Source organism: Dipteris shenzhenensis, chromosome 31 (genome assembly GCF_047967505.1).
Source record: "Dipteris shenzhenensis isolate YYH24624 ecotype China chromosome 31, Dip_SZ_1.0, whole genome shotgun sequence".
NCBI classification, from domain to species: Eukaryota; Viridiplantae; Streptophyta; class Polypodiopsida; order Gleicheniales; family Dipteridaceae; genus Dipteris; species Dipteris shenzhenensis.
Genome location: NC_141626.1, coordinates 2,611,074 through 2,626,193, shown reverse-complemented (window position 1 = coordinate 2,626,193; position 15,120 = coordinate 2,611,074).

Genomic DNA, 15,120 nt, shown 5'->3' with positions numbered 1-15,120 from the left:
CTCAATCATATTGAAGTTTCCCCCCCAACAAACTAGTGCTCAAAAGTGCCACTAGGAGATGATATTTTCTACAGTTGCTTTCCCTCAGGATTCTCTTGGAATAAGTTTGGACCATTGCTATTGGGACCATTGGTGGTCTGAGCCTTAGAACTGGCACTAAACAGAAGAATGAAAGTGGATTAGGACGCTATGCTTGGCCATTGAAGAATGTGCAGGATAGAGTGCCTGGTTGGACATGAAGTTGGACATAAGTGAGTGGACACCATATGAGGACACCAAATAAAAGTCATAGTATGTGTGCCACTATGCATTTTTTGATGTGGGCACAGTCTGTGGGCACAGTCTAGACAGATGTGTGTATCCTACTAATAGTAGCAGGATACATCTAAGAGCAAAAAGCCAAGATGCTTTCAACTTTTATGAACACATGCATCATGAGGACATCCCTCCCTTAATGTCGGGACCTATGCCTATATATATGCCAAGTGCGGTGTTGTGACAAACGCACGCATGTGTGGTTCATGAACTTCCTTCTCGAGATGTCTCTTTGAAGCGCATTGATTGCAAGATATTCACAACATGGGCAAAGTGAGTAGGCATTAAACTGTTTGTAACGCATGCATCTTGAAAGCATGTGCCATCAGAGCAACTAACATGGGGAAGCCAATCCCTGTTAGTGTACACCCATAACTTTTTGGAGTTTGGTTCTCTATGTAACCCGTACAAGGATACAAACCCTTCGGCTCTAAAGCGTGATAGTTGAGTGAGCCGAGGTTGAAGGGGAGGGCATGCAAGGCATAGATTAAACATGCAAGCGGATAGAGTAGTGTGGCTAGTGAGACGTTCCTTTTTCTCTCACAATCTCAGGGGTGATCCACTCTTCTTGCGTGTGTAGCCATGTGTTGTTGTGGCATAACACCTCTTGCTAGTTGCAACCTTGATAAAATATACATCATACTATGTTACCTTATTGCAGTGTGCTATGTTACACGTGACAATGCTTTATGTAACTAATGTTACCTTATTACAATGTGCTATGTTACATGTGACGATGCTGATATATTCATATATTTGTATATTTATAGTTTTGTATAAATATACAAATGTGCAAATACAAAAATATGAATATATATACAAACAGATATACAAACATGCACATATACAAATATATAAATATGCATATCTATAGATATACAAATAAACACAAATATAAATATACACAAATATACAAAGACATAGATGTGCAAATCTACATATATACACAGATATACATATACACAAATATACAAAAAAACAAATATACATACATTCACATATAAAGATATACACTAATATATAAATATACAAATATACAAAAATATACAGATATGCAAACATATAAATACACAAATATACAAATATATAAATACACAAATATACAAAAAATATAAATACACAAATACACAAATATACAAATACACAAATATACAAAAAATATAAATACACAAATATATAAATATATGCAAATATACAAATACACAAAAAGACATAGATATGCAAATCTTCAAATATATAAAAACACGATGTATACAAATCACACCAAAATAATCGTTGTGTCAAGACCTAGCCCCCAAACCTAGCTCCCAATCATTGTGAAGCCATAGCCTAATCGTTGAATGAAGCCCTAGCCTCCAATCGTTGGTGAAGCCCTAGCCCACCAATCATTTTGTGAAACTCTAGCCTTGAAGCCCTAGCCCTAGTACTAGCCTTAGCCCTAGCCCAATTGTTGTAAAGTCGTACGGATAGGGCATGACAACGATTGCTATGAAGCCTTAGCTCACCTCAACTCAATTATTGTGAAGCCCTAGTTCAGAAGGCCTAGTTCAATTGCTATGAAGCCCTAGCCCTATTTCAATTTCTATGAATCCCTAGCCCTAGTTAAATTGCTGTGAAGCCCTAGCTCCTGTGAAACCCTAGCTTCAATTGCACTAGCCCTATTTCAATTTCTATGAAGCCCTAGCCCTAGTTAAATTGCTGTGAAGCCCTAGCTCCTGTGAAGCCCTAGCTTCAATTGAAATATACATATATATAAATACCCAAAAAGATATTAAATCAAAGTTGCTTTTTTAGCACATCAAAGGGGTATTGTTGATAGAGATGTCCGTCTCTCTAACATCTTAAGAAAGAGCTGGAGTAATGTAGCCCACGTTTGTGTAAGATTGGACATTGCACCTTAAACAATTAACTATAAGATCCAAATGGACCTTATCAAGACTAATTAGCGTCTCAAGGCCATTACATGAACTCCCTCGATAGCATTGGCATCAAGTTTTTAAGCTACAAACATTTTACATTTGTCGCATTTAACATGCAAGTATAAGCAAATAACACAAAAATTAGAGGGGGAGAGAAAGCAAAATGTCTAAATCTTCTTGTGCATTTAGAGAAGCTCTTGATCCTATCACTCAATCTTGGAGAGAGCACATTTATTCTTTTGCACATGATATTATATATTATCTATTGTAAATTTGACAAAGTGAAGGGCACTCTACAAATAGATCACACCTACAACATCAAAAAAAATATAAAAGTTGACACTTAAAACATAAGAAAAAACATAATAAAAGCACAAGTTATGATTCTGAAGAACACAAGTTATGTTTAAGGGCAGAATTCATGATAATCATCCCAAAGACAATATAACCATCAACTCCATCATGCATAACATCGACCAAATACTACTATATCTCCAAAAATTGGCGGTCTCATAGGAAGAGCGCTAGAGGCCTTCTATGCGCTAAAGAAAGTAGCGATCGAGGTCCTTGTTTTGGAGATTGCCTCTTGGGATGTGTCATTCGAGGTCATAATGGACGCCCATAATATTGGCATCGAAGCAGTGCTTCAAGGGGTGTGTATTCGCAAGAAACTAGATAGTGCTCAGAACAATTCATAGTTTATGACAAGGAGCTTTACGCCGTTATCAATTGCTCAAGCATTGAAAGCATTCTCTTCGAGAGAGAGTTTACGATGAAGACGGACCAAATTGACTGAGAAGCACAACCCCGTCTCGCGGATGCTCTTAGCCGCAAAGTCGACAAAGTCTTTTTTAGATTAAGTTTGTTATTTTTCAAATTAGTATTGTTTCTCATTGTGTGCGTCCTCTAGGGCATCCATATCTCTCCCATGAGTCCTCTAGGGCATCCATATCTCTCCCATGAGTCCTCTAGGGCATCCATATCTCTCCCATGAGTCCTCTAGGGCATCCATATCTCTCTCCCATGAGTCCTCTAGGGCATCCATATCTCTCCCATGAGTCCTCTAGGGCATCCATATCTCTCCTATGAGTCCTCTAGGGCATCCATATCTCTCCCATGAGTCCTCTAGGGCATCCATATCTCTCCCATGAGTCCTCTAGGGCATCCATATCTCTCCCATGAGTCCTCTAGGGCATCCATATCTCTCCCCCATGAGTCCTCTAGGGCATCCATATCTCTCCCCCATGACTCCTCTAGGGCATATGTATCCCTCCCATGACTCCTCTAGGACATCCATATCTCTCCCCCATGACTCCTCTAGGGCATATGTATCCCTCCCATGACTCCTCTAGGGCATCCATATCTCTCATATGAGTCCTCTAGCGCATCCATATCCCGCCCATGAGTCCTCTCTAGGGCATCCATATCCCGCCCATGAGTCCTCTAGGGCATCCATATCCCTCCCAGGGCATCCATATCCCTCCCATGAGTCCTCTAGGGCATCCATATCCCTCCCATGAGTCCTCTAGGGCATCCATATCCATCCCATGAGTCCTCTAGGGCATCCATATCCATCCCTCCCATGAGTCCTCTTAACATATCCATATGATCTTGGAGAAAATGTTTCACTTCATGTATTTTCTCCTTGGCCAACCCCACCGTAACTGGTGAACGTGGTTGAAAGCCATACATTAGCATAAAAGGACTAAATCCAGTAGTGACATGTTTGGCACTATTGTAAGCAAACTCTAAAATGGGCAAATAATCCTCCCAATTGCTCATCATGGTGATACTTTGAACCCTTGTAATGTCCTATGTATAAAGGACTCCTATGTGACGTGTGAAGCCTTGTGATGTATATCTTTGTGAGCATCATGGTGACCTTGTCTATTTTATGTGTGAGATGGAGACAAAGGTCATTATCATTCTTTGAGAGGATTTCCAAGTCGTGGGCACATGTGTTTGTGCATTGTCATCATTATCAAATCTTTGTGAAGACAAAATCTTTGTGGGCACTTTCGATGTGCATAGCTCTAATGAGAGCATTTCTTGGTGGTGTTATCACCCTCCTTGGTGGTTCTACCTGGCTCCAATGGGAGCACATTTTCATTGTTTTACATCCTATGTGGAGGTATATTGTGATGATTTGGTTCTACACTTTGTGAGCATCTATGTGATGCATGGATCAGAAATTGGATGGATGGATTCCATGGTAACTCTATGTGGTAGATTGAGTTCATATGGATCATCTCATCTACCTTGTGTGACAACAAGAGGCTTGGTGGCAAAGTCTCTTCTTTACCTTTGTGGTCCTTACATTTTCCTTGGTGGATTCTTGGTGATTTATTTTGGAGCAATGTGAAGTATGACTCTAGTGGCAAGAGTCATCTACCTTATGGTACATGTGGAGAGTGTGGTGTACAACATATTCATGTGGTTCTATATCAACTATGTGGCTCCTTCAACATCTTTGTGATGTGACTACTTCGACTATGTGTCCTCTTCATCGACTTGGTGTCTCAATTTGGTTCCTTGGTGCAACAAAATCTTCATTGATCAACATGAGTGGCAACATGTTACATGTGATGTATCTATGTGATACAATGGTTGTAAACACCTTATAGCCCGTGGGGCAAAGCACTTCTATGTGAAGGATTTCTTAGTGGTCTAGATCTTGGTCCAAGCACACCCTGCGTGGTATGGATGCTTGATCAAGAGAGAGTGTTGAGAAATATGTGATCTAGCATCCATATGATGTATGTGCACACATGTGTTGTGTGTACAATATAGTCTAGGTGACAACCCTTAGTGGAAACCTTAATTCAAAGGTTAGTATGAGTTACAAACACTTACCTTTTACCTCTCCTTGATATAAGGGCATCCCCACCATCCTAGGGGAGGTGGAGTGATCATAGGGAGGTGGAGTAATCTTAGGGGAGTAGGTGGAGAAGGGTGCCCCCTTCTACACCCTCCTATATCATCTTCTTGTGTGGTACACATCTAGAGTGTGGGAAATACTCTTTGTGAGTAGAGAAGCTTGTAATAGTCTCTTGCTTTGTGCTAATATAATCTATGTGATCCTTTGTGGAAGATCTCTAGCATTTCATTGTTTACATTTCATAATGTTGCTTAGTGTCTTGTTATGATGGTGTGCTTCCCTCCAAGTAATCCATGTAAATCACCCATTTCTCACAAGGGACTCGGGACGCAGTGAGAATTTTGCATCTCATTGCACCCCCGCCAACAAGCAGTGATAATTTTGCATCTTATCACCATAAATGTCGATCTTATGATTTGATGGACAGAGCGATGGCGCGTGTTTTGAAGCAGTCGAAAGAAGGAATGGGCACGAGAAAGAAAAGGCGCGAGAAAGACAAGGGCTCGAGGAAGAAAGGGCTTCAGAAAGACAGGGCTATGGAGGAGGACAAGGCTATGGAGGAGGACAAGGGCTCGAGAAGGAAAGGCAAGGCTATCATGACAGAGGACAATGCGGGTGGGTCCGGGGTGAGGGGGGCTCATAGGAGGGATATAAATGCCCTAGAGGACTCATAAGAGGGATATTGATGCCCTAGAGGACTCATAAGAGGGATATTGATGCCCTAGAAGAGGGATATTGATGCCCTAGAAGAGGGATATTGATGCCCTAGAGGAGGGATATTGATGCCCTAGAGGACTCATAAGAGGGATATTGATGCCCTAGAGAGGGATATTGATGCCCTAGAGGACTCATAAGAGGGTTATTGATGCCCTAGAGGACTCATAAGAGGGATATTGATGCCCAAGAGGACTCATAAGAGGAGGGATATTGATGCCCAAGAGGACTCATAAGAGGGATATTGATGCCCTAGAGGAGGGATATTGATGCCCAAGAGGACTCATGGGAGGGATATTGATGCCCAAGAGGACTCATGGGAGGGATATTGATGCCCTAGAGGACTCATGGGAGGGGTATTGATGCCCTAGAGGACTCATGGGAGGGGTCCATGAGTCCTCCCTAGAGGACTCATGGGAGGGGTATTGATGCCCTAGAGGACTCATGGGAGGGGTATTGATGCCCAAGAGGACTCATGGGAGGGGTATTGATGCCCTAGAGGACTCATGGGAGGGGTATTGATGCCCAAGAGGACTCATGGGAGGGGTATTAATCCCTAGAGGACTCATGGGAGGGGTATTGATGCCCTAGAGGACTGGGTTTCTGATAGTCATTCTTGGCTGAGCATCATCCAAGGATAATAGAGGTATGGTGCAAAATCTAGAGCCTTGTCATACTACGTTGTTGATGTAGAAAACATGTAAAATTATAAGTAGGATTTCTTAGGTTGGATGATGCATAGCTTAGCTTTTAAAGATAAATAAGGTTTCTTTAAGAGATTTTCTATGCATTGCTCAAACTAAAAAATCTTACTTATAATTTAAGTGATTTTGGTGCAGTGGTTTGGGTGCAGTGATTTAGGTGCAGTGGTTTTGGTGCAGTGATTAAGGTGCAGTGGTTTAGGGTGCAGTGATTTGGTTGCATTAAACTGTTTGTAACGCATGCATCTTGAAAGCATGTGCCATCAGAGCAACTAACATGGGGAAGCCAATCCCTGTTAGTGTACACCCAGAACTTTTTGGAGTTTGGTTCTCTATGTAACCCGTACAAGGATACAAACCCTTCGGCTCTAAAGCGTGATAGTTGAGTGAGCCGAGGTTGAAGGGGAGGGCATGCAAGGCATAGATTAAACATGCAAGCAGATAGAGTAGTGTGGTTAGTGAGACGTTCCTTTTTCTCTCACAATCTCAGGGGTGATCCACTCTTCTTGCGTGTGTAGCCATGTGTTGTTGTGGCATAACACCTCTTGCTAGTTGCAACCTTGATAAAATATACATCATACTATGTTACCTTATTGCAGTGTGCTATGTTACATGTGACAATGCTTTATGTAACTAATGTTACCTTATTACAATGTGCTATGTTACATGTGACGATGCTGATATATTCATATATTTGTATATTTATAGTTTTGTATAAATATACAAATGTGCAAATACAAAAATATGAATATATATACAAACAGATATACAAACATGCACATATACAAATATATAAATATGCATATCTATAGATATACAAATAAACACAAATATAAATATACACAAATATACAAAGACATAGATGTGCAAATCTACATATATACACAGATATACATATACACAAATATACAAAAAAACAAATATACATACATTCACATATAAAGATATACACTAATATATAAATATACAAATATACAAAAATATACAGATATGCAAACATATAAATACACAAATATACAAATATATAAATACACAAATATACAAAAAATATAAATACACAAATACACAAATATATAAATACACAAATATACAAAAAATATAAATACACAAATATATAAATATACACAAATATACAAATACACAAAAAGACATAGATATACCATCTCATGGTGCACTTGATGCTACACATGAATAAAATCGTACAAATGGTGCACACATGCTACACATACCATCATCGCATAAGTGGTGCACACAATGCTACACACTCATACAACCCACAGCCGTATATCCAGCAATGTAGAAGCACACATGCATCACTACAGAGCATTGAGCACACATGCATCAGCTATGCAACAAAAATGCTGGATCTCACTAAACTAAATACTAAAGGATTACATTAATGGGATAATTCCAATTCTCATAACATCGGTAGTTTCTACCTCATTTATGAATATGATGGGACTTCAACTAACACAAAGAATCCTCCTAGTAAAATAAGATTGTCTCAACACATAACCCAAAAAACACACCACTGCGATGTGAAACACTCGCGGGACCTGCAAATCTTTGGAAAACACAGCAATACTCCTTAAAAATACACACAAACTCTCAGAACTCACAAATGGAAGAGATAGAACAAGCGTGCTAGGTACATGTAATCTCCCCCCATAGGAGTGGTGCTCTCCTTCTACCTCCTATGTATTTATATATATATCTCAAAAAGCTTCTGAGTAAAAATCATACAAAAAGCCTACGTGCTTTCCTCCATGCACCTTTTTACAAAAAAACCCTACATCAATGGGATTCCCTTTGTCTTACAAATGGAATAGATAGAACAAGTGTGCTAGGTACAATCTCCCCCATAGGAGTGGTGCTCTCCTTTCACCTCCTATGTATTTATGTATATTTCTCAAAAAGCTTCTGAGCAAAAATCATACAAGAAGCCTACGTGCTTTCCTCCATGCACCTTTTTACAAAAAGCCCATCCACCCTCTAGAATAGCTGGCTTTTTCTAAAAATAAAGCTTTTCTCTAACTTTATTTTATACACTTAGCCAAGCCAATAATATTCCCAAATTCAAATATGTACATAAGATTTTGTAATATAAAAAATTAGGCATAAGCCTTATTCATCTTTGCATCACTGGAGTTGCGCCTACGTGCCCAAAATATGGCCGATCAATTACTCAATCCCTGGATTCACACGATCAATAGTAATGAAATATTTCAAGCATAAGATAACCTTGTAATTAATCACCATAATCAAATAACCTTTCAGTATTATAGCTATGTCAAATCAATAAATCACAGATGAATGGTGCACACATGCGATGCATACCATCTCATGGTGCACCTGATGCTACACATGAATACAATTCTACTAATGGTGCACACATGCTACACATATTGTCATCGTGTAAGTGGTGCACACAATGCTACACACTCATATAGCTTGCAACCATATATCCAGCCATGGTGCACACATGCGACACATACCATCTCATGGTGCACTTGATGCTACACATTAATAAAATTGTACGAATGCTGCACACATGCTACACATACTGTCATCGTGTAAGTGGTGCACAAATGCTACACATTCATAGAGCCTGCAGTCGTATATCCAGCCATGTAGGAGCACACGTGAGTCACTATGTAATAGCTAGCACACATGTAGCATTTACGTGACAAAAATGCTGGATCTCACTAAACTAAATACTAAAGAATTAAATTAATGTGATAATTTCAATTCTCGTAACATCGGTGGTTTCTACCTCATTTATAAATATGATGGGTCTTCAATCCTCCCAGGGAAACTATCGCGGGATGTACAAAACATTGAAAAACATAGCAACACTCTTCGAAAATATGCACAAACTCTCAAAACTCACAAATGGAATAGATAGAACAAGCATGTTGGGTACAATCTCCCCCCATAGGAGTGGTGCTCTCCTTCCACCTCCTATGTATTTATGTATATTTCTCAAAAATGTTCTGAGAAAAAATTATACAAAAAGCCTACGTGCTTTCCTCCATGCACCTTTTTACAAAAAGCCCATCCACCTTCTAGAATAGCTGGCTTTTTCTAAAAATAAAGCTTTTTTCTAACTTTATTTTATACACAGCCAAGCCACTTATATTCCAAAATTCAAATATGTACATAAGCTTTGGTAATATCGAAAATTAGGCATAAGCCTTATTCATGTACACATCACTAGAGTTGCACCTAAGTGCCCAAAATATGGCTGATCAATTACTCTTCCCTTGGATTCACACGATCAATAAATCACAGATGAGTGGTGCATACATGCGACACATACCATCTCATGGTGCACCTGATGATACACATGAATAAAATCATATGGATGGTGCACACATGCTACACATACCGTCATCGCACAAGTGGTGCACACAATGCTACACACTCATACAACCCGTAGCCATATGTCCAGCCATCAATGGTGCACACTTGCGACACAAACCATCTCGTGGTGCACTTGATGCTACACGAGAATAAAAATCGTACAGATGGTGCATACATGCTACACATACCGTCATCGTGTAAGTGATGCACACAATGCTATACACTCATGTAGAGCACGGCCGTATATCTAGCCATGTAGGACCACACATGCATCACTATGGAACATCGAGCACACATGCATCAGCTACGCGATAAAAATGCTAGATCTCACTAAACTAAATACTGAAAGATTAAATTAATGGGATAATTCCAATTCTCGTAACATCGGTAGTTTCTACCTCATTTATAAATATGACATGAAACATTCGCGGGACCTGCAAATGTTTGAAAAACACAGCAACACTCTTCGAAAATATGCACAAACTCTCAAAACTCACAAATGGAATAGACAGAACAAGCATGCTGGGTACAATCTCTCCCCATAGGAGTGGTCCTCTCCTTCCACCTCCTATGTATTTATGTATATTTCTCAAAAAGATTTCGAGCAAAAGCCATACAAAAATCCTCCGTGCTTTCCTCCATATAGCTTTTTACAAAAAGCCCATCCACCTTCTAGAATAGCTCTCTTTTTCTAAAAATCATAGAAAAAGCCTCCGTTCTTTCCTCCATGCATCTTTTTACGAAAAGTTCATCCACCTTCTAGAATAGTTGGCTTTTTCTTTATTTTTTGCACACAATGCTACACACTCATAGAGCCCACAGTTGTATATCCAGCCATGAATGGTGCACACATGTGACACATACCATCTCATGGTGCACCTGATGCTATACATGAAGAAAATTGTACGGATGGTGCACACCTGGTACACATACTGTCATCGCGTAAGTGGTGTGCACAATGCTACACACTCATAGAGCCCACAGCCGTATATCCAACCATGTAGGAGCACACGTGCATCACTATAAAACAGTGAGCACACATGCATCAGCTGCATGACAAAAATGTGGATCTCACTAAACTAAATACTAAAGGATTAAATTAATGGCTTAATTCCAATTCTCGTAACATTGGTACCGAGTTTCTACCTCATTCATAAATATGATGGGACTTCAATCCTCCTAGGAAATAAGATTATCTCAACACATACCCAGAAAACACACCACTGTGATGAGAAACACTTGCGGAATCTACAAAACATTGAAAAACACAGCAACACTCTTTGAAAATATGCACAAACTCTCAAAACTCATAAAACTCACAAATGGAATAGATAGAACAAGCATACTGGGTACAATCTCCCCCCATAGGAGTGGTGCTCTCCTTCCACCTCCTATGTATTTATGTATATTTCTCAAAAAGCTTCCGAGCAAAAATCATACAAAAAGCTACGTGCTTTCCTCCATGCACCTTTTTACAAAAAGCCCATCCACTTTCTAGAATAGCTGGCTTTTTCTAAAAATAAAGTTTTTTTCTAACTTTATTTTATACACTTAGCCAAGCCACTAATATTCCAAAATTCAAATATGTACATAAGCTTTTGTAATATCAAAAGTTAGGCATAAGCGTTATTCATGTACGCATCACTTGAGTTGTGCCTATGTGCCCAAAATATGGCCGATCAATTACTCTTCCCCTAGATTCCCACGATCAATAGTAATGAAATATTTCAAGCATAAGATAACCTTGGAATTAATTGTTGGGATATCTCAAGGTGTATGCCTCAGGCACACCTTAAGTTTCTATGTGTGAGTGCTAGAGGCACAGTTAGGTGCCCACAAGCACAGTTAGGTGGTGGAAAGCTACATAGGATGATTGAGAGAATCTAGGAGCAGATTGAGGAGATGATTGTGGAGCTCTGAGGTCATCAGTGATGTCAATGAGCTTGTATGAGGTGCCTACTTAAGGACCTCACTTTTCTTCATTCCATAAGCAAGTATTCTGATTTTGTGTCCACTCTACTCTTTCCTTTCAGTGTTCCAACATGGTATCAGAGCCATTTGATCCTCCTTGAGCCCATTTTTGCCACATCATCATCTTCTTCCTCTTCTTCTTCTTCACCATCTCTCCCTCTTCTTCCAAAAATTTGCTTAAGCCTGTTCTCCTCCGATTCTCAGCCATTTCCCACGCCCTTCCAGCTGAAGATTCATCTAGTTGGGGCAAACTTTTGGCTGCAAGGAATCGACGAATCCTCGCTTCTGCTCGTCGCCATTATAGGAAGGTCGTCGATTCTTCTTGCTGCGTTTTCTCTGCGCCTGCTCCTTCTTTCTCTAATTCCTTTCAGGGCAAGCTTCCCCATACCTAGAGCTACCTTGTGCTAAAATCTGAGCAGCAATGGCTGCATATTGAAGGAGAAAACAGAGAAAAACCAGTCGACTTTGTTGAAGAAGGAGAAGGTGACCTGACGCATTTTTTCGCCTCTTCTTCCCAGAGGTTCTACTGTGATATACCAGCTTTCTTTTGCCTCAGAAAGCCCCCTTTCTTTTGCTTTGAAGAGTGTGCTATAAGCCCTCCAAGTTCAGCTCTCTAGTTTTGACAGTTTTGACAAGCTTTTGAAAATGATGCTACATAAAATGCTACTCTAGCATTTCTGGTCTTTTGAAGTTTTCAATAACCTCACTACAAGTGTTGCTTCAGTTTTGTTTTGACTTGCTAACCTGGTTTTGATTGGAAAGTGTTTATTTCATCCGCTTCTATGAAGCATGTAAGAAGAAGCATCATTGTTTGAAATCTAGTCACTACTATTTGCTACATCAAGTGCTCATATTTTGGAAGTCTTTCAGTTATTTTTTGCCTTGTAAGAGAGATAGACACTGCCCAATATTTGGGTTAGACCCTCTCATGGCTACCATATATAATCTTGAGAAGTTCAATGGAAAGGGCTTCCATACATGGCAAATGAAGGTGAAATTTGCATTGATGCGAGAGAACTTATGGGGACTTGTCAAACCTACTCCTACCGCTTCCTCTACGGCCTCCAATGCTGGACAATCTTCAACTCCGACACGACCGGCAAGGGATCCAAGAAGAGAAGAAAAGGCATATGGTATAATTGCTCTTGCTCTAGGTGATGATTATATACATCATATCTCTGACTTGGAGTCTCCTTCGGAAGCTTGGCAGAAGCTAGACATGATTTTTGGTGCATGCTCTCACATCTCTAAACTATCACTTAAAATCTCTTTCTTTGAATTAAAGATGGCAAGTGATACTACTTTAGCTGCTCATGTCAACTATATGCGGAGTCTTATGACTCAATTAGCTTCTATCAACTCTCCTATCACTCCTGATGATGCTATGGCAGTGTTACTTAAGAGTATGCCTGAAAGTTTTGATCACATTATTAGCACTTTGAAGAATCTTCCCAATCCTAACCTTGAAGGCATTATCTCAGCTCTCCAAGAAGAAGAAAGGCATATGGAGCTAAGGAAAGGCAATGACACTGCTTATGTTATGAAATTCCAGAAGGGCAAGTATACTCCTTGCAATCACTGTGGAAAGACAAATCACCTTTCAAAGGATTGCTTCAAAGTTAATTCATGCAAGCACTGTGGCAAGAACAACCATCATGAGAAGTTTTGCAGAGCCAAAGCAAAGATAGAAAATTATGCATTTTAAACACATCTCTATGTATGCTCCAGATCTTTCTTTTTATGTCAAGGTACTCAGCCTGGATAGTCCTCCAAAATGAATGCAAATAAACTATTGTGTTTTTTGTGTGTTTTGTAAACACCTCTGGTCACCTTCTGATGTAGGCCATGTGTATGTTTTGTTCCATGGTACCTCCTGCAGACATTGTGTGCATGTACATGCAGGGGAGATAACCATTGGAAAGTCTTTTTGTATCCCTTTTGTTTACCTTACACCCAAGGGAACCCTTGCTAGCATGAGAACCTAGCCATAGATTAATCCTTGACCACCATGAGATGGCATGAGAAACTATGAGACTAGATGTATCCTTGACATAGCCTGAGGCATTTCCTTGAGGGGGGGTTTGTTGGGATATCTCAAGGTGTATGCCTCAGGCACACCTTATGTTTCTATGTGTGAGTGCTAGAGGCACAGTTAGGTGCCCACAAGCACAGTTAGGTGGTGGAAAGCCACATAGGATGATTGAGAGAATCTAGGAGCAGATTGAGGAGATGATTGTGGAGCTCTAAGGTCATCAGTGATGTCAATGAGCTTGTATGAGGTGCCTACTTAAGGACCTCACTTTTCTTCATTCCATAAGCAAGTATTCTGATTTTGTGTCCACTCTACTCTTTCCTTTCAGTGTTCCAACATTAATCACCACAATCAATCAACCTTTCAGCATTATAGCAACACAAAATGAATAAATCACAGATGAATGGTGCACACATGCGACACATACCATCTCATGGTGCACACATCCTACACATACCATCATCGCATAAGTAGTGCACACAATGCTACACACTCATACAACCTGCAGCCATATATCCAGCCATGAATGGTGCACAAATGTGACACATACCATCTCATGGTGCACATGATGCTACACATGAATAAAATTGTACGAATGGTGCACACATGCTACACATACCGTCATCGCATAAGTGGTGCATACATGCTACACATATGGTCATCGCGTAAGTGGTGCACACAATGCTACACACTCATAGAGCCCGCAGCCGTATATCCAGCCATGTAGGAGCACACATACATCACTATGGAATGGCGAGCACACATGCATCACCTGCACAATAAAAATGTTGGATCTCACTAAACTAAATACTGAAGGATTAAATTAATGGGATAATTCTTATTCTCGTAGCATCGGTAGTTTCTACCTCATTTATAAATATGATGGGACTTCAATCCTCCTAGGAAAATAAGATTGTCTCAACACATAACTCAAAAAATGCACCACTACAATGTGAAACACTTGCGGGACCTGTAAATCTTTGAAAAACATAGCAACACTCTTCGAAAATATGCACAAACTCTCAAAACTCACAAATGGAATACACAGAACAAGCGTGCTAGGTACAATCTCCCCCCATAGGAGTGGCACTCTCTTTCCACCTCCTATGTATTTATGTATATTTCTTAAAAAGGTTTCGAGCAAAAGCTATACAAAAAGCCTCCGTGCTTTCCTCCATGCAGCTTTTTACAAAAAGCCCATCCACCTTCTAGAATAGCTCGCTTTTT